At 50.9% G+C, this 20,896-nt stretch overlaps 1 protein-coding gene across 2 annotated transcripts in view; it reads right to left on the reverse strand.

The window, feature by feature from the left end:
• Positions 1 to 20,896, reverse strand: part of HTT (huntingtin) — a 1,924,961-nt gene that overhangs the window by 1,513,336 nt on the left and 390,729 nt on the right. The gene's annotated exons all lie outside the window — the stretch shown is intronic.

Raw genomic sequence — 20,896 nt, forward strand, 5'->3', positions numbered from 1 at the left:
GACACCTAAAACAGAACCAACTGCGAACCATGAAAGTTGGGAGCGGGTGTGGCGTAATGGCCAGAGCTGCAGACTTCAGATCTGGGGAACCAGGTACGAGTCTCGGCGTTGGCTCAACATCCTGTGATTCTGGACAAATCACTTAATCTCCCCATAAATGAATGTGTCCTTAACTGGTGCTCATGAAAAGCGCTAGTGTTGATGATTAAACGCCGGCACTGAGCACCGGAAACCACAGGTTAAGTACTGAGTGTGGTGCAATGTCAGTGCAGAGAGATGTGGGTGCAGCATGGGATGTCTAGTATGACTCTTGTGGTAGTGTTCTGAATTGTCCGAAGTCTTTGTAGGAGTTGCTTGGAGATCCGGGCGTAGAGCGCATTGCCATAATCAAGCTTGCTTCTGATGAGTGCTTCCCTTGGCGACGGTCTGTCTGGTATTCTGTGGCAACCACTTGAAGTTCTTATGTAGTACTCATAGGATGTGTTAACAGGAGGTGCTCACTGCGTTGACTTCTGCCATCATGGTGACTTCTTTCATCTAGAACGATTCCCAGGTTTTTAGCATGGTAGGTGGGTGTTGGTCCTAGATCTGCCGACCACGAGGTGTGTCCCAGGGGGAGGTATTTGGAGTGAAACATCTACAAATATATGTAGTTCAAATGTAGATTTACTGTTGAAAGCAAGGAGATTTATTGTTGAACATAGGTGCTGTGCAGCAGCACACTCAAACAGCTACAGCTCCACACAACTGTCACTATTTTCTAAACCCCTCATAACATTCTCTTGTAGAATATAATGCCCACATAAAGCCCAACATATTCTACCAAGTGACTGGAACTCCAACCCGGCACTAACTAATTCAGTCTTGTTACCAAATGAATACAACCAGTGCTTGATATCTGGGAAGCCAGGGCAAAGTATCCTGTTTATTTGCCCCAACCTGCGAGGAAGTGTTTCTTGGTCCCAACCTCCACAGGGGTAGCCATCGTGGGTGAGACCGACACCACTGGGGACTCCATGTCCCCAGCCCCTAACAGTCAACACAGGTGGAGTCGCTTGTCAACACCTCATAAGGCACTTCGCACTCCCGCAGCGTGGGAAGCACCCGGGTGAAACCCAGTCCAAGTACGGCCCCCTTGGCCTTGGCGTTTTTGCTGCACCGCTCGTCTGTAGGTGCCCATACCTTTTCTATTTTTACTGTTGCCTTTGGCTGGAGGTGGTCATCGATTTTAACAGAAACTTGTAAACTCTCCAACACGCCACCAACGAGGAACACTTAACCTATCCTTCTTTCTGTCAAGAGCCCGTCCTGAACTATTACAGCTATCAAGATTATTGAAACATTTCTTTTTACTGTAACTAATTCTTGTTGCCTAGGATTGCTTTAAATGGGTCAGATAGATAAAGTGCTTTAAGAAGGTAAATATGTCCAGTATTTTAAGATCCTGGATATAGACCAGCTAACATAGGAAAGTAGAAAGCTATGGAGGGTTTAGATAAGGGGAAATCAACAAAAATAAGAAAAAATGCAGAGGTGAACTGCACCTTAGAAAAAATTGATGACTTGATAGAAGAAGTCGAGCCGTTATTGAATAGTAAAAGTAAACCAGCTAACAAACAAAAATCCAAGATCACAACCTTCAATAGGAAAATCAAGGCTAATCCCCAGAAAAACAGCACTCATTGACCAGGTGAAACATGTGCAACTATTGAAATCGTACCCTCTAAAATTCCCCAGTCAGATCTAACACAGCCCATAGATAGAGACATACAGTTAGCTGCAGAGGGCTCATAATGTAGCGATAGGGGTAAGGAGAGCACACCAATAATAGTATGCTCAATTAATACTAACCACTAACATTATGAGATGATGGAATTATCCCAGCTACATCCCAAAACCCTAATCAACGACTGCGCCCAACATGTAAATCAGCAAGTTAAAACAAAAGCAAACTCTACTTTCCTGAATGAGAATAAAATACTGGCTGATGGGGTGCAAGATAATAATGCCCAGTTGACAGCAGTGCTAATGCAGAGGCTAGATGTTCTAACAGAAGAAGTTGCAAGCTTAAAAATTGTAATTGAGCATCTTACTTCTAATGGAAATATGGAGAGACAGGACCCCATGGAGGGGGTTCCAGGCTATAATAGAATGTTAAAGGATGATCACCAGGCTCTCAAAAACAGCAAAACAATGGACACAACCCTATAGACATGTTAAGAACTTGTCAGGGAACGTCAAAGAGGCACTGTATGAATGGGGGATTATTGCCGACAATAGTTGGGAGGCGAGGAAACTAGACATAGAGGGAGCAAATCTAGAGAGAGGGGAGATATATATATAGGGCAAGAGAGAAGGGCGGACAAAATCATGCTGATAATAACAAAACGATTTCTAGCAATAATAGGGGGGGCACTTTAATCCTCCTCCAGGGATCATAATAAACAGAAATAGAGAGGAGGGACGACAAACAACGCAAATTATTCAATTTTGAGACACGCTGATTCTATGCAGAACACCATCAGCATCAAACCCAGTGACAGACAAAGACCAGAGGACCACAAAATCTTTATGATCAATGTCCCTAACCTAAACCTTTCTTCCTTTGGGAAAAATGAGGACACACTGAAAAACAAGGTCATACATTGAATTAGATGCAAATGTGCATGCCTTTCAGTGACACGCTCCGATATACTAAGAGTGGAAAGATTGAGTAAAAGTGATTCCCTTGACACAATATTACTTGTCCTTCAATGTCAAAGTCTGATTGATGATCAGATTGCACTGGACCTAAGAGCACCCCTACATTCAAGCTCTATGGTGAGATTTAAGTTAAATAGACATATCACAGAAGAAGGAACTAGACAACTAATGTCCATAGGTCCAAAAAAATTACACAAGCCTATCCAGACTCAAAATGACCTGGAGGCAGTCGATAGACTAATGACACAGAAAATCTTAAACGTCAGGAGTGATAGGCTTTCTCACATCTGTTGGAAAAAGTGGATCAAACCAATATGTCAGAATATATGATTTGGGTCATATCTAGAAGCACTGAGAATTTAAATAGCTGATACATCCCAGAGAATAATTTTTAGTATAAGCAGATATTTATTTGCAGTAAACCTTACACGTATGGGAAAGAGTTAGAAATGTTAATGCACCCCGGTTTATGATATATAAGGTCAGCTTCAGTAGAATGAAACTGAAGTGCTTGTAGCACTTGCATCCTGTTATTTTATCAATTGTATAAACATCGGATTTATTATATCAGGAAGAGAACACTGTGGTTGCTGCACTCGCACTTTAGTATCCTTATGGTTAAAATCTACACTTTACTTATAATTGATTTGTCATTACAGCACTACCTCTGGATGTACTTTCCTTTCAGATACACGTGCTAGTACTTAATGATACCATTAATCAAATATGCATCTTATTTGTTAGGCTAGAAATTAAATATTGTGGCAGCTGTTTGTGTCTCTTGCTAACCTCATGACTCAATGTTCCAATGAACAGATCGAAATCATGATATTCAGATCAGATCTCTCACCCTGGAGAGGGGCATTGGTCTATCGCCCCCAGGGCCCCTAGCTGAATTCTCTCTCCAACTAATGGAGTTGATTGCTCCACACATGATCTCCTGTAGCAATTTTATGCTATTTCCACAGCGAGAGCTTCGACAAAGCAGAAACCTCATCCTTCCTAGCAGACCTAGCTACACTAACCGTCAATAAAACTAACAACGGTCCCACTCACATATCAGGACACATCTTAGATATCATCTTCTCTAACTCCCCCCTCCTCACATGCGATGCCCCGAAGTCAGTTACCTGGTCTGACCACGCAATTATCGATTTTCATTTACAGGGACCCAGAGAACTACAACAGCCTATCCTGCGTAAACAATCCCCCTACAGACAATGGCAGAAAGTCAATCGCACAAGTTACTACTTGTGTAACGATATATCTGTAAGAGACATTAGTTAGTGATAGATTCCTTACCTTAGAATATCCCCAGGCGTCAGACTGGATCCGGAAATTTTTTGCAGGGCAGTAACCATGCGCGTCGGTAGGCGTCGTCCGCGGCTCCGCGTCAGTCGTCGGCATCGTGGCGCCGTGATGACGTCGTCGGAGTACTTAGACGCCGCCTCCGCGTGCTGGGGTCAGTTCATATACACAGCTTTTCCACGCCAGATACGCAGAGCCATGATAGAACCAACACTGGTGCCATGAAACTAGTGCCATGAAAGGGGATGACCTTAACCTTAGATATCGGGTCGCAGAACGGGGAGGATGGGTGGGTCGGTAAGGAATCTATCACTAACTAATGTCTCTTACAGATATATCGTTACACAAGTAGTAAGTTGTGCATCTGAAGGAGACACGTTAGTGATAGATTCCTTACCTTAGAATAGATACCCCAGCAATACCAACCCCGGTGGTGGGTCTGCGAACCAATAATCACACCAGAAAGTCCTGGAGGACGGAACGGCCAAAGAAGTCATCCCTCCGGACTTGGCTGTCCAGGCAGTAGTGTCTTGCGAACGTGTGCAGCGAGGCCCACGTAGCTGCCTGACAAATGTCCTGCAAGGGCACACCTCGGCCCAGGGCAGTTGTAGTCGCCGTGGCCCGAGTGGAATGAGCCCTCAGCCCAACAGGAGGTTCCTTCTTAGCCAAGGAGTAACACGCCTGGATGCACAAGATGATCCACGAGAGATGGTCCGTTTGTGCACCGCCCGTCCCTTCTTAGCGCCCACGTAACCAACAAAGAGTTGGTCATCCACCCGGAACTGGCGTGTACGATCCAGATAGTAAGAGAGCGCACGTTTTGGGTCCAGACGGTGGAGCCGCTCTTCCTCTTTAGAGGGGTGCGGAGGCGGAAAGAAGGTGGGCAAGGTGATGGACTGCCCGATGTGGAAGGCCGTGACAACCTTGGGCAGGAAAGAGGGTCTTGTCCGCAACACAACCTTGTCCGGATGGACAGAGAGGAAAGGAGGTGTGGAAGAAAGAGCCTGGAGCTCACTCACTCTCCTGGCAGAGGTGATGGCAACCAGGAAAGCAGTCTTCAAAGTAAGAAGACGGAGAGGACAGTTATGGAGCGGCTCAAAAGGAGCACACATGAGATAGGTAAGTACAAGGTTCAAGTCCCACTGAGGCATCACGAATGGAACAGGAGGAAACATGTGTGTGATGCCTTCAAAAACCTATTTACAATTGGGGACTTGAACAAAGATGGCTGATCAGGTAGCCTTAAGAAGGCGGAAAGGGCAGAAAGGTAGCCCTTGAGAATGCCCAGAGCAGAGCCCTGTTGGGCAAGAAAAAGAAGGAAGAGGAGAACCTCAGAAAGAGGGGCAGAGAGTGGATCCACAGCCTTTGCTGTGCACCATGCCACAAATCTGTTCCACCTGCAGGCGTATACCGACTTTGTGGAGGGACGCTTGGCTGCCAGGATGACATTACAGACTTCAGGAGGCAAGTCAAATGGCCTCAACTGTCGCCGCTCAATCTCCAAGCTTGTAGGTGGAGACTGGACAGGTTCGGGTGGAGGACCGTCCCCTGCTGCTGTGACAGAAGGTCCACCTGAAGAGGCAGATGAATCGGGGGATCGACAGACATGCTGAGTAGCTCTGGATACCAGTATCTTCGTGCCTAGTCTGGAGCCACAAGGATAACCTGGGCCCGGTCGCGCCTGATCTTCTTCAGCACTCCACTCGCGACGAAAAGCGTCGCCGAGTGAAGTGCCGCCTTGGAAATTCCAACGCGCAGAACTGATGACATTGCGCGTTCGCTTCTGTGGCGACTAGATCTAACCAAGGCTCTCCCCACTGCTGAAAGAGGCCTTGCGCCACGTCCGAGTTCAGACGCCATTCGTGATCCATCGTGCACCGACGGCTGAGTTCGTCCACCCTGGCGTTCAGAGAACCTGCCAGGTGTTGAACCACCCGAGTCATGCCCTGATGTTCCAGCCACTGCCAGAGGCGCAGAGCCTCCTGGCAAAGGGTCCACAACCCCACCCCGCCCTGCTTGTTGCAGTACCACATGGCGGTGGTGTTGTCCGTGAACACCTGCACTACACTCCCCCGGACAGAGGGGAGGAATGCCTTCAGTGCAAGCCGGATCGCCCGCAGCTCCAAAAGGTTGATGTGGAGCTGGGACTCCGCGGGAGACCAGAGGCCTCTGATCTCCGCCTCTCCCATGTGGCCCCCCCAGCCCTGGAGGGACGCATCCGTCACAACTACGTGCTCCGGTTGGGGTAGGGAGAGGGATCTGCCGCTGACCCAATCGCAGTCTGTGAGCCACCACTGCAACTGTCTTGCAGTGCCCTCCGAGATCAAGACATCAAGTTGCCCTGATGCTGGGCCCACTGAAACTTCAGGTCCCACTGCAGAGCCCGCATCCGCCACCTGGCGAGATGCACCAGAAGGATGAAGGAGGCCATCAGCCTCAGAAGCCGCAGCGTCAACCTGACCGAGACTCGGGATAAAGGCTGAAAGATCGGAATCAGAGCCTGAATATCCCGAACCCGCAGCTCGGGAGGATAAACCCGAAACTGCGCCGAGTCTAGAACCGCTCTGATGAAGAGGAGCTTTTGAGAGGGACACAGGTGTGACTTCGGCACATTGATGGAGAACCCCAGCAGGTGCAGCCCACCTTCAACAACCAGTCGTCGAGGTAGGGGAAGAGTGAAACCCCTAACCTGCGCAGATGAGCTGCGACCACCGCCATCACTTTCGTGAACACCCGTGGGGCGCTGGTAAGGCCGAAGGGGAGCACGGTAAACTGAAAATGCTTGTGGCCAACCGTGAACCGCAGGTAGCACCGGTGGGCCAGCAGGACGGGGATATGAAAATAAGCGTCCTGCAAGTCCAACGCTACCATCCAATCTCCAGGGTCTAGGGCAGCCAAAACCTGAGCCAATGTCAGCATCTTGAACTTCACCTTCCGGAGGAAGCCGTTGATGTTCCGTAGGTCCAAGATAGGGCGTAGGGCCCCCTTTGCCCTTCTTGGGTACCAGAAAGTAGTGGGAGTAACAACCACACCCTACTTCTGGCCCAGGAACGCGCTTGATGGCCCCCTTGTCCAAGAGGGCCATAGCTTCCCCTTGCAGAAGTTGCAAGTGATCCCCCGACACGCGGTGGTATTGCGGTGGCATGGCTGGAGGGGTCGTCTCGAAGGGGAGGGAGTAGACCCTTCCGACGATTTGCAGCTCCCACCTGTCCGATGTGACAGAGTGCCAGTGGAGGTGGTGATGGCGAACCCTGCCCCCCACTGGCGACACATGGGCCTGAAAGCACGGACTAGGAGGGTTTCGAGGCGGATGCTGCAGGGGCAGGTGTGGACTGGCCTCGCCGTTGTCCCCGACCGCCGCCACGGCGGTTTCCACGTCCGCCACCGCGCTGGATGGTATTCTGCGGCACATGGCTGGCAGAACGTGTGGGGGCGCCCCTTCCTTGGCCACGAAAGGGGCGAAAAGCAGCCGTTTGCTGGCGCGGGGCCGAGAGGCCCAAGGACTTGGCCGTAGCCCTGGAGTCCTTAAAGCGCTCAAGCGCATGGTCTGCCATAAGTGTGTTATGGACATCGGCCGAGAAATTGGGGGACCTCAACCAGGCGTGACGACGAATCGCCACCGTCGTTGCCATCGCTCTGCCTAGAGAGTCGGTAGTGTCCAGCCCACACCGGATGGAATACCGTACCGCATCTCGGCCTTCCACAAGGGCCTGGCCGAGTTTAGCCCGATCCTCCATCGGACATTCTGGCAGCACGGCCGCGACCGTGTCCCACAGGGAGTGGGTGTAGCGGCCCAAGAGGCACGCGGTATTGACTGACCGCAATCCCAAACTCAGGGAGGAGAATACCTTTTTCCCCGTAAGTCTCGTACCTCTTGGATTCCCGGTCGGGGGAGCCGACGGGAATGCGGTCTGGGAATTGGAGGCCTGGATAACCAGGCTCTCAGGGGTGGGGTGGGGTGGGTAGACAGAAAGCAAGGGTCACCCGGAGCCGGGCAGTGGCGTTTGGCCACGTTCCTATCCACAGGCTGCCCTGTGGCGGGCCTGGAGCAAGTGCCCAAAAGAACGTCTGACAAGGCCTCATTAAACGGCAGCCGAGGCTCGGCCGAGCTTGACTGCGGTTTAAGGACCTCAGTGAGGAGGTTAGTCCTCACAGCCGCGACGGGGAGCTCAAGGCCCAGGGCCTTGGCCGCCCTCATCAGCACCACGCTATAAGCAGCCCCCTCCTCCGTAGCCACGCTAGGAGGGGAGACAAAACCAGTGTCGGGCAAAGTGTCCAGACCACTGGCCTCCCCAAGCTCTCCTGTCCAGTCCTGTCCAGTCCGCAGAAGACTGACACTCACGTGCCAGAGGGTCCTCAGACCCCTCCCAATCCTCCTCATCACCCACCGCCTGGTACTCAGGCTCAAAAGATGGGGTCGGATCATAGAAATAAAAATCTCCCATCGGCGTCGAGAGCGGCGCCGAGCGGCACCGCTCCGGGCGTCGGACCCGAATCGAGGGCAGGACCAGGGACGACGTCGTCCTGGGACGGCGCCGGGGGCAACACCCGTGGGGCCGACGCCGGCGAGGTCGTGAGTTCGACCGGCGGCGACCCGGATCCGGAACTGGACCCAGAGGGGCCCTGCGACGTCGGGACCGAAGTCGCCGGGGCCGAAGCACCCGGCGGCGCCGGGGCCGGAGCACCCGGCCCGCGTGGGGACCCAGTCGGGGCCGCTTGGCCCGAAGGCGCCGCGGAACCCGACGGAGGAGCGAGCGGGGCTTGAACCCAGGCATCCCTACCGGCACCATCGGAGTGAATAGACTTCGAAAAGGGATTAAAAAGGATCTCAAAAGGTTAGTCAAAAAGTGATTAGGGTGCAACTTTTTCCAGATCTGCGCTAGCTGGCGCGGAAAAAAGAAGAACTTTTGTCAGCACGCGGAGGCGGCGTCTAAGTACTCCGACGACGTCATCACAGCGCCACGACGCCGACGACGGACGCGGAGCAGCGGACGACGCCTACCGACGAGCATGGGTACTGCTATGCAAAAAATTTCCGGATCCAGTCTGACGCCTGGGGATATTCTAAGGTAAGGAATCTATCACTAACGTGTCTCTTTATGATCTGTCACTTTCGCAACTACCTTCACAACCACTAGAGACTTACTATTACATTGAAGAAAAACTAACCCATCTCAACAAGTCTACCTTAGCTGCCATCGATCTGATCGCCCCACCAAAAGCGGGACCTACTCAGGCAGCCTGGTTCTCCTCAGAGCTCCACAAAGAGAAAACTGGGTGCAAAAACCTTGAAAGAAAATGGCGCGCACCCACCTCACAGCCAATAAAGAAAAGTATAAAGCCACCCTAACCCTCTACTACAAACACATTAAGCATGCCCGTAAAACTCATATAGCTCAACAAGTCAGCCAAGCTGAAAACACCCCTAAAGCCATGTATCAAATTCTGAAAACTTTCACCAACCCCAAAGCATGCGAATCAGAAGAAGGCCTCTCTCAATTGCTCTGTGATAAAATAAGTGACTATTTTATACAGATAATTGATACCATCTAAACTAAATCGCCTCAACTAGATCTCCCCCTTCAGCAGACATCCTCTCAGCCCCCCTTCCTAGCTATACACAAATAACGAAAACGATGATGAATTTCCCCCCTCTAATGCAAAAAGAAACTGAAACAATAATGTGCAAAATAAAATCCGGATCTCCGCTTGATATCCTACCTGCTAGGATTACTGCATATCTTGCTAAACTACTAATCAGACCCTATCTACTCCATACTGAACCAATCTCTTGAGGAAGGACACCTACCTCCCTCATGGAAGGCGGCCCAGAACATCCCAATCCGGAAAAACACCAAAATGCCTATGGAAAATCTCTTGAACCTCTGCCCCATCTCCCTCCATAGATCAGAGCCAACCCACCCTTCTAGTTCAGTTAGACCTCTCTGCCGCTTTCGATACGGTCGACCACGAGAATGGGTGAGGCAGGGATCAGGGGAGTGGCCCTGAAATGGATGACTGGCTTCCTCTCTAACAGCTTCCAGACCATTAACCGTGGCCCATTCCGGTCCAAATCACAAGAACTAACCAAGAAGGTACCCCAGGGACAATGCTTAAGCCCAACTATATTCAACATCTACATAGCCCCCTTGGCAGCTCTATAAAGGGACTACTGGTTTGTCCCAATATCCTATGCGGACGACACCCAACTCACCTTCTCCTTCAATAAAGCCTCTCAGACAGCCCATTCCACCTTCTCCTCCGGCATGCTGGCAATCTCACAATGGATGGAAAACAATTTCCTCCAGCTGAATGCCGAGGTCTTGCTCTTCAGAGACGCCCCACTTCTGTGGACACCTCACTGGTGGCCTTCGGAACTGGGAGATGCCCCAACTCCCGCTACCACAGCTAAGAACCTGGGATTGTACCTCGAACAGACCCTTACCATGAAAAAGCATGTAACACATACTGTGGGCTCTTGCTTCCACGTATTGGGTCTACTGAGTAGAGTTTTCCCCTATCTCCCCGACTCTATGAGAAAGAATCTGATCCAGACCCTAGTACTAAGTAAGCTGGACTATTGTAACGCCTTATTGATCGCAGGCAACAAGTCCTCATTAAACCGCCTTCAGATGGTACAAAACACTGCTGCACGCCTAGTCTTAAATGCCCCCCACAGAACGGCCTCACTCCCTCTCCTTCACCAGTTACATTGGTTGCCCGTACGGCAATGTGTGAAGTTCAAGATCTGTTGCATAACTCACAAAGCAATATAAGGAAATGGACCTTCCTACTTGGCGGAGAGGGCTAATTACTATACCCCCAACGGGCTCTGCGATCAAGCTCTAAATCCCTATTGAAGATCCCCAGAATAAAAAAATACACGAACAGGAGGCAAGTCCTTTTCTTATCAAGTGCCACTCATATGGAGCCAACTCCCTCTTGCCTTAAGACAGTGTCCAGACCATCAGAAATTCAGGAAAGCCTTGAAAACATCTCTGTTCTAGACTAGCCCACTGCCGTTATCTCTGCTGCATGTCCCGAGAGCTGAGATACCATTCAGAGGGTGATTCAAGCGCTATATAAGACTATAAACTAAACTAAACTCATATTTGCATCCTATTTGCAAACTGTTTTTTAGTACGATTAGATGTATTTTAGATGATAATTATTTTATCAATGGTAATGTATTTAATATTTTATCCTAGTTATTCGTAAATTTTTTAAGTAAAGACATTGTATTTTAATGGTTTGTCGAACCGAATAAAAGATTATAAAGATAAAAATACAACCACATAGAAAGCCAAATATTCATTGCCCAAGAAACATTATTTAAGAATTCCAGAGGCATCTGCACTTTCTGCTGAGCTGCTTCTTTGTTGATAGTGAATGTGAATCTGCATTCTTTGCATACCTGTCAATAGTGAACGTGGCTGCATTCTTCATACACATGTTTTAGCAGCAAGTAGGCATACCTACTAAGTTTGTAGGTTTGTTACAACTAGCCATAGCCACATTGGCAATGGCCTGCTTCCATGAAACTAGACAGATACATTTCTTTGCAGAGGTTTACAACAAGACTTTTGCATACTTGCCCATGAGGATGAATGATACCTGATGCCACATTCAAGGTGCAGATAGCAAAAACTACCTACTCTGGCTTGTTGTTCTCAACCCAAACAGAAAGTTCAACCTTTTTAATTAATGTTTATTTCTAACAAACTAAACGGTGCTTAGATAAGGTCAAAGTACAAAAGAGTTACTTCTCCCCAAAATTAGGAGCCCAAACCATTTCCTCAATTGTTCAATTAGTAGCCAGATTTGGGGGTGCCTTTTTGGGAAGCACATTCTAGAGGCATAGCTGCCAAGGTTTCAGATTGCTATGTGTGACATTTTCATAATTTTTGTGTAATTATGAGGGACATTTCAACGACTATGAGTGACACTTTCTCATGAGCAAAATCAAGCGATGAAGTCAAGGGAAACATAAATATGAGAAATTACACCAATTTGAGCAACTCTAAGAAGTTAACTGGTGCAAAGCACCAGAAAGTTATCCAGCCAGGAAACAAGCATTCTTTGACATTCAAATACTTTGATTCTTTATTATATTTGCTGGGTGATAGCACTAAATAAGTGTAATAAAGTGTACAGGACACTCTTTCAGGCACCTCTTTAGTTGAAGTTCTCAGGCGACTAGGATTGAAACAGGTTGCGGAAAGAGACCTCAGAGTAGAGAAAGTGTGTGGAAACCTGCTAGGGACAGGATGGAAATGGAGAATATAAACTTGCAGCAAGGTGGGGAGGGAAAGCAGTAAGAGAAAAAGGGTGGAATCTGCAAAACGAAACAGAGGGAAACCTTTATCAGAGTATGGTATTCCTTTTCCCCTCTCGCTTTTGATTCTATGTTTTTGCCTTTCTCTTCCCTGTGTACCTCTATTCCTATCCTCCCTGAACTTCGAACCCAGGTGGTAGACTCATCTGTCCTGCGCGGACGTTGTCGAGCCCCTGCTGCTCTAACTGGTTAGATGCCTCAATTAATTTATGCCTGCTACTGCTGGGATCTGAGAGTTCACGTCCGATCAGTGTCTGAGCCGCACAGCTAAATTATTCATAGCTTTGCGTGCCTATAAAAATTAGTGCTAAGACCGTTGAGTCACTGAAGTTCTTTTACTTTTGTCACAAGTGCCCGTGTTTAAGGAACATTATGTATGTCTGTCATTGTGCATTACTGCGCTCACACGTCACTGGTTTCAAGGGGGTTCCTGGCAAGTACGAGTACGAGTTACTTACCTTCGGTAACAATGTCTCTGGTAGAGATTATTCTCGCCACAGATTCCTTCACGTAGAATTATCCCCAGGCGTGAGACTGGATCCGGAAACGTTTTTGCAACAGCATCCCTGCGCACCGAGGCGACATCACGCGACTCCGCCCAGGCGTCGTCTGCGTTCGTGACGTCAGCGAGGTCACATAAGCCCCACCCCAGTGCCCCCTCGTCAGTTTTCTTCTGAGAACTTTTCCGCACCACAACGCGGAGCCACCAAATAATAAACTGTGGGAACAGTGTGCGAAAGAGTATACAAACAAAAAACCCCATAGAAACAATGCATCACTGCAGTGTCCAAGGACAGAGAAGAGCAGAGTCCTAAATAGCCACCCTGCCAATACATAGACAGCAACCCCCCACCTCTCCCCCGGAGATAGGGAACCTGCATAAAGGTCATGTCACATGCAGCAGGCGAACAACCACGCCCCGAAACAAGGAAGACAGTCCCAACAGACTGGAACGAAACAACCTCCAGCCACCCTAGCCGAGAGGGCAGCCCCCCCCTCACCTCCTCCCAATAAACAAGGGTAAGGCAGGACCAGAGGGCCCCATCTCAGAGGTGGTAGAGGGGCCAGGCCCCTAGTAGCAAGAGGAAGGGAGGAAGGGAGGAAGGGAGAGATGGGAGGCAACCTTCCCGAACCGAAGCCACCCAATGAGCGAGGCACATGAGCACCAGAATCCCACTTTTCCAGAACCAAAGAGGAGGGAGGAACAGCCACCAGACAGAGCCACAGTCAAGAGCCAAAGAAGGTACCCACAGAGGACATGGCCCCCCACCGGGAGGCGAGGACCAAGGACCAGCCCAGGGGTCCTCGCAGAACAGGGAGGAAGGGCAGGCCGTTAAGGAATCTGCGGCAAGAATCGGCTCTACCAGATACATCGTTACCGAAGGTAAGTAACTCGTACATCTGATAGAGACTACTGGCCGATAATTCCTCAGGTAGAATAGATACCATAGCAATACCCACGGGGAAGGAGGGTCAGCGAAGGACCCCACCAGTCTGGACAGGACAGAAAGCCCACAGGGGACCAGCCCTGTAGAACAGGGAGGCAACCTCGTCCCTACCAGGCAAGAGGAGCCCCCAAGTCAAACGCCAGCAGCCCCAGAAGGGATGTAGGAGGAAGACGTTAGAGTGTAGGCTCATACACTCACAACAGAGGAACCAAGGGCAAAGCCGGAGAGGAGTAAGAACCCCACTCCACCCCCAGGGGAACCAAGCTTCCACCCAACGCCAGGACAGGCAGAAGAAGAATAAGCCCAGAGGGCCCAAGACAACCAAGGAAGAGGCGAGCCCACCCAGAGGAAAAGCAACAGGCCAGCCAGAACAGCAGCTATAACCACAAGTCACCAGAAGCATGAAGGACTCTGAAGCATCCCAGCTCTCAGCACAAGAGCAGGGAGGAGATTAAATGGCCAGACCTACTACAACAAGGGCCGCGCACACAACCTCAAGAAGCAATAGCAACATACAGAGACGCCATGGAGAACAGGCACCCGTAGGCAACCAGCACTCCCCAGCAGAGCAGAGCTATATAACAGCTACCACTACCCCACATAGGGTAGGTAAGTCCCAAAACATGGGAACCCTCTTTGGAAGAACTTCCGCAGAAGAGGAAAAAGCAAAAGCGTCACGGGGGCAAAAACAACCCCTCGGAAGGCTTGGAATCAGCTCAAAGAAAAAACAGAAGGCCTACTCTCATGGCCAAGGTTGTGTAACTACTCCAATAAAAACACACACACACACACAGGCAACAAGGGCCGTCCAGCAGCCAACACTGCCAAAGTCCCAAAAAGGAGGACTCAATGACCAGGAAATACCATCTATAGCAAGGGCATCCAAAATGCCCAAACCCAGCTCAACTCAGCAGTCACTGAGGAGGGGGAGGAGGAGGAGAATAAGGCAGAGGAGGAGGAGGAGTAGGAGGTGGGGGAGGACGGAGCCCTGCCAGGAACCTCTGTATGGCAGAATCAGCCGGGGCATGTAACAACAGGCTGCCATCAAACGGAAGATCAATGAGCGGTTCCCGAATATTCTTAGGGAACACGCCGTCCCGAAGCCAAGCATGGCGACGGAGGGTGACTGATGAAGCCATGGACCGGACCAGCACCTCCGAGATGTCCAGAGCGCAGCGGAGAATAAACGCCGCTAGCTTCCGGCCATCCAAAGCATGATGCCGTAAGTCCACCTGAACAGTCTCCTGGGAAGTCGCAGATCCCAGAGACTCAGCCGAGTCCCACAAACAAGAGGAGGCCCTTGCCAATACACACAAGGTGTTAAGGTTCCGCAGAGCAGCACTGGTTGAGGCGAACATGTTGCGCCCCCAAGAATCAAGCCTCCCGGGACGGCAGAGTCAACAGTGGCGGCAGGGAGGGGAAGGTGGTCAGCAAAAGTGGACTGGCGGCAGAGGGGTGGAGGGAGAGGCACGCGGGTCCGGGGTGCCAGAAGGTGTCGATGCAGAAGGTGTTGAGGCACTGGATCCCCCGAGGCGGGACGCCTCCAAGCTCTCATCAGGGAAGAAAGGAACAAACCTTCAAAGGGGAGCAAGATCTCCCTCCCACTAGAGCCCTGGTTGAGAACCTCCAAGAGATGGTCCACCAGGAAATGAGCAATCGGGTCCCCCATGCGCAGAATGCCCACAGCCGTGGACCTTGCGTGAGCGAAGACCGCACCGACCTCTGTAGGGCCCAGCGGAGAAGAAAGCAGATCCTCCATGGATGACGACTGCAGACTAAAGCGGCCGTCCCAGAAGCCAAGCGGGACGGGGAAAGGCTAGACCTGGAAGCCAGAAGGCACTGAAGAATGGAGGACCTGCCGCTCCTCCAACGAGCACATAGGCCTCAGAAAAAATGGGGAGCCACCCATCGATGCCGCCGGCGAAAAAGACACCACACGGCGGCCAGCCTCCGGGGAAGAGGACACCAAAATGCAGCCAGCCTCCGGAGAAGAGGGAGTGTCCAAAGGCGAATTCGATGCACAACCTCTGTGTGGAGCCGTTGAGTCGGCACCCTGAGGTAGGACCCCAGCACCATCCGGCTCCGAAGGAGATACCGGATAGGGCTCCTCCAGGTCACACCGCACCGGGGACCGGATTTGGGCCGGAGTGGCCAATGGGCAGCGCCGAAATGGCGTTGACTCGACCTCCATCCAGGCAGCCGCCTGCATGGAGGGACGAGAGGGACCGGGGGAGTGACCCGAAGTCCTCCGACAGCCTCGGCCCAGAATGTTGCAGAGGCGGTCCGGCGACCAATGCGGTGGCGTGTGGGACGAATCAACCTCCCACTTGCCATCCGACAAGGCAGCCGCCCGTGGGGAGGAACGAGAAGGGCCCGGAGGGGGAAGAGGAGTCCCCACCCCACCTCGTACCAGAGCGGGACTAGGAGAGGTCACCGACCCATGTGGCGCTGCCCGAAGCACACACAGGCGCCTTGGCGGCGTCAGCTCAGCCTTGGATGAGGCCTTTGCCTGCCCAGAAGGCCGAGCTGGGCTCGGGGATGCGACACGAGCCCCGGCAACCTCCTGTGACACCACAGGGACTCCCGCGGGAGTTTGCGGCAAGGCAGAGGCGCTGTGGCCTGAAGGAGGGACCCCAGAGGCACCCTAACAGCACCGCATCCTCCAAGCCTGGATCCGAACCAGTCGGCACTGGGGCCGGAGCCACCGGAGGAGCCGCGGAGGGCCCCACGCGAGGCTAGGGATCCGCCGACGCCCCAGGAAGGGAAGGAGGAGGAGGAGGAGGAGGAGATGCCAGCGAGGCCCGCAAGGCCACCGCGTATGTCTCCATCTGGACTCTCGATGCCCCCTCACCGGGAAACGGTGGATAGGAGGGCGACACGTGGGCCACATCACCTGCGGAGAGCCCACGCCCCCGGAAGGCCGAACACCAGCCCCCGGGGAAAAACTGCAACACTTACCCACCGGGAGCGACGCTCTCGTGACATCGGAGAAGGACGAGGACGACGACCACGGCCGTATCTGAAGCGGTCTGCCGAAGTTGATCGAGGTCGACCTGGAGAGACGCGCCGATAGAAGTTTCATGCGGCGCTCCCGCCGTGACTTCGGCTTCAACTGTTGACACGCCTCACAAGTCATCAGTGGTGCCGTGATCCTCCCCCAAACACCACATACAAATGAGGTGAGGGTCCGTCGCCGACATAAGACGCCCACACGACGTGCAAGTTTTGAAGCCAGATGGCATTCGCACACTGTTCCACCAAGAGGAAAGGGCCCAAAACAGGCCAGCGCAAGACAGGATCCGCTTTGCACGCAGAAAAGGAAACAAGCATTTGCAATGCAATAGGTCTCGCATTAGGAAAGTGTGAGCTATTGGTATTGTAAATGACACATTTTTTTAATATGTGTTGGCTTTGAAAATATATAAATTAATAGCATCGTGATTCACAAGGCCAATAGCTTACACTTTCCTAATGCGAGTCCTATTGGCTATGGCAATGCTTGTTGGTAGCAAGCAAGGACAGTGCTGTTGTGGTGCTGATTGATGATGTGGTGGTGTATTAGAGTGATGTGGTGGTGTCCCAGAGTGATGTGGTAGTGTCCCAGAGTGATGTGGTGGTGTCCCAGAGTGATGTGGTGGTGTCCCAGAGTGATGTGGTGGTGTCCCAGAGTGATGTGGTGGTGTTCCCAGAGTGATGTGGTGGTAATGCTTGTTGGTAGCAAGCAAGGACAGTGCTGTTGTGGTGCTGATTGATGATGTGGTGGTGTATTAGAGTGATATGGTGGTGTCCCAGAGTGATATGGTGGTGTCCCAGAGTGATGTGGTGGTGTCCCAAAGTGATGTGGTGGTGTCCCAGAGGGATGTGGTGGTGTTCCAGAGGGATGTGGTGGTGTTCCAGAGGGATGTGGTGGTGTTCCCAGAGTGATGTGGTGGTGTTCCCAGAGTGATGTGGTGGTGTTCCCAGAGTGATGTGGTGGTGTTCCCAGAGTGATGTGGTGGTGTTCCCAGAGTGATGTGGTGGTGTTCCCAGAGTGATGTGGTGGTGTTCCCAGAGTGATGTGGTGGTGTTCCCAGAGTGATGTGGTGGTGTTCCCAGAGTGATGTGGTGGTGTCCCCCAGTGATGTGGTGGTGTCCCCCAGTGATGTGGTGGTGTCCCCCAGTGATGTGGTGGTGTCCCCCAGTGATGTGGTGGTGTTCCTGAGTGATGTGGTGGTGTTACCAGAGTGATGTGGTGGTAATGCTTGTTGGTAGCAAGCAAGGACAGTGCTGTTGTGGTGCTGATTGATGATGTGGTGGTGTATTAGAGTGATGTGGTGGTGCTCCCGAGTGATGTGGTGGTGTTCCCGAGTGATGTGTGGTGTCCCCGAGTGATGTGGTGGTGTCCCCGAGTGATGTGGTGGTGTCCCCGAGTGATGTGGTGGTGTTCCCGAGTGATGTGGTGGTGTTCCCGAGTGATGTGGTGGTGTTCCCGAGTGATGTGGTGGTGTTCCCGAGTGATGTGGTGGTGTTCCCGAGTGATGTGGTGGTGTTCCCGAGTGACGTGGTGGAGGGTGGAGTTGGAGGGTGGAGTTGGAGGGTGGAGTTCGAGGGTGGAGTTCGAGGGTGGAGTGTCTGGTCAGAGGAGGATACATTAACAATATACATGCTGGAGTGAGAGGCATAGGGAGCTAACAGCATAGTATGGTTAGGTTTGAAATCATGTCAGCAGCGAATAGTAGAGGAAACAAAGGTCAGGCCAAAGATGTAGCGCTGGCACCCTGAAAAAACGTTCACCTCTTGCACAAAATAATAGTAAAACAAACGCATCACCTAGAAGTCTAGTTTAAATTTAGTGTCCCAGCTAGAATATTTTTAAATCCTTCCGAAAAAAGATTGTCTGTATACAATACATCCACAAATCATACACCTGGAGTAAGAGGGCAATTGTTGATGACGTTTCTGAGACTCCACTACTGCCCGAGTGGCTCTCGGCGGCCGATAGCGTTTAAAAATGCTATAAAACTAAATATATATATTTTAAACCACCTCAGAATGCAAATGTGTTTGGATACACTATATATATATATATATATATGGAGAAGCGTCACGGTTGAAAAGTTAACATGCATTGTAGGAAATCCGGCTGGTTCAAGAGACTTTGGTTCAGATGTAATAGGTTTCAAGTAATTAAAATTACTCAACCTAAAAACTGACGTGGTTGCGCCGGGGTGGGGCTTATGTGACCTTGCTGATGTCACATACGCGGACGACGCCTGGTTGGAGTCGCATGATGTCGCCCCGTCCCCGGCACGAATGGATGCTGTGGCAAAAAGGTCTCCGAATCCAGTCTCACGCCTGGGGATAATCCTATGTGAAGGAATCTGCGGCTAGTAGTCTCTATCAGATGTATATGGCAGGCAAAAACTAACCAAGGTGGCAAAGAAAAAGAAGAGGTGTATAATTGCGTAGTCAATATAGTATGTATTCGTGGACTCACACGAGGAATAGCTGCAGGCAGATAGCAAGCACCATGCTGCATGGGCAAGGTAGCCTCACTGAGCAGCTGATTGACTGAGCGCTAAGTGGGAGATTTCTCAGCATGACTGTGAGGTCAGAAACTTTGCCGCGTGGCGCCGTGATTGAAACATCGTGGCAACCCTGGTCAGCGCAAGCGAAATCACGTGAGAGTGCACGATAAACTAAAACAAGGACTTAGGCTCACTGACTCCGGAAGGATGATCAGACAGAGCACCCCTGCAGATAGATGCTATTTTGGTGTGAAATTATTTTTTGCAGATCAGGACTCATGTGGTTAGTAATAAGTATTAAAACACTTACTTGTAGAGTTCAGAGACTCTCCCCTAGTCGTGACTGCACTGCTGCTGCAAGAATTGATGCACTCTGCAGCTGCAGCAGTCTTCTTCTACTCAACCCAGGTTGCTTATTCACTCGTCCCAGCCCCTGCCGTCGCTGGCCAGCCTGAGCCGCAGTAGTAATTTTGCGGCCATCATTGAGAGCAGACTTGAGTCTAGACGGTCTCAGATTGAATCTCCCGCCGCTTCTGCCTCACTTCCTCTTACTCTGGACATAACGGCACTGCTGGGCACATCCGGATACTAATCCCGGCCCCCATGGTGTGCCTCAGTGTGACTGACAGCAATAGCATTGACTGTTGAGAGGGCAGCCCTCCCCTCGTAATTGGCAGCATGTAGTGAGTCCGAGTGTATCAATTAAAGCTGCGCCGCCTCAGCCAGAATAATTGCTGCATTGCTGCCAGGCGACACAGGCTGCAGATTTGATACATTGTAGCCCTCAGCCACTCAAGAGCTGAGAGCAGATAGATTTAACTATTTAGGAGCTCAGCCCAGCAACGCAGCACGTCTCTCGGGAGCAGCACAGCCCGGTGCACAGGTGCTGACTGGTGGCCGCGCTGGCAGGTGGCAAAATGCGTGACAATGCATTTCAGTGCGGTGATGCGGAATACCGCACTGAAATGTGTGAGCGTCACACCTGATGCGTGTTACTTGGCAGGACTGTAGAGGCCCTCCTCCAATTCCAGCACACCTCAGCCATTGCCTTGCAGACTTATTCGTTGCATATTGTAGAGGAGAGAAACACAAAAAATAGGCCCTTCCCCTCAATTTTTAAAGCAGTTTCACTGTTTGCCACAATTTCAGAATGCTCGCAAGTAGCATCTCTCTTGAATTCGGCATTCTTCTATTGCCTTTTGAGAGCATCATCTTTGTTGTACACCAATGGGTTGATGCAGCTTGTTTTCTTGACTTATTATTGGATTCCTGGCACAAAGTTACATAATCTACTTCCATGTCTCATTAAAAGTTAGCCTGGGTCATTAGTGAAGAAAACTCATCAAAATACAGTGCATTTCCATCAGTCTATAAAATGAGAATGTAAACTTAGTTCAACACCTACTAATCTGTCAAATATCTAAATCAACCATGCCAACTGACACGTTTGCGGTCTGTCTCAGTATAGGAGGGAAAGATTAAAGATGGAGTACCGTAGTTACCTACAAAGCATGGTCTACTGGGCACAGCAACCTGCAGTACCCCAACATTATACTACAGAGCTCTCATATCAGCAACCAGTTATTGTCTGGAAC

This window comes from Lissotriton helveticus, chromosome 2_2 (assembly GCF_964261635.1).
Source record: "Lissotriton helveticus chromosome 2_2, aLisHel1.1, whole genome shotgun sequence".
NCBI classification, from domain to species: Eukaryota; Metazoa; Chordata; class Amphibia; order Caudata; family Salamandridae; genus Lissotriton; species Lissotriton helveticus.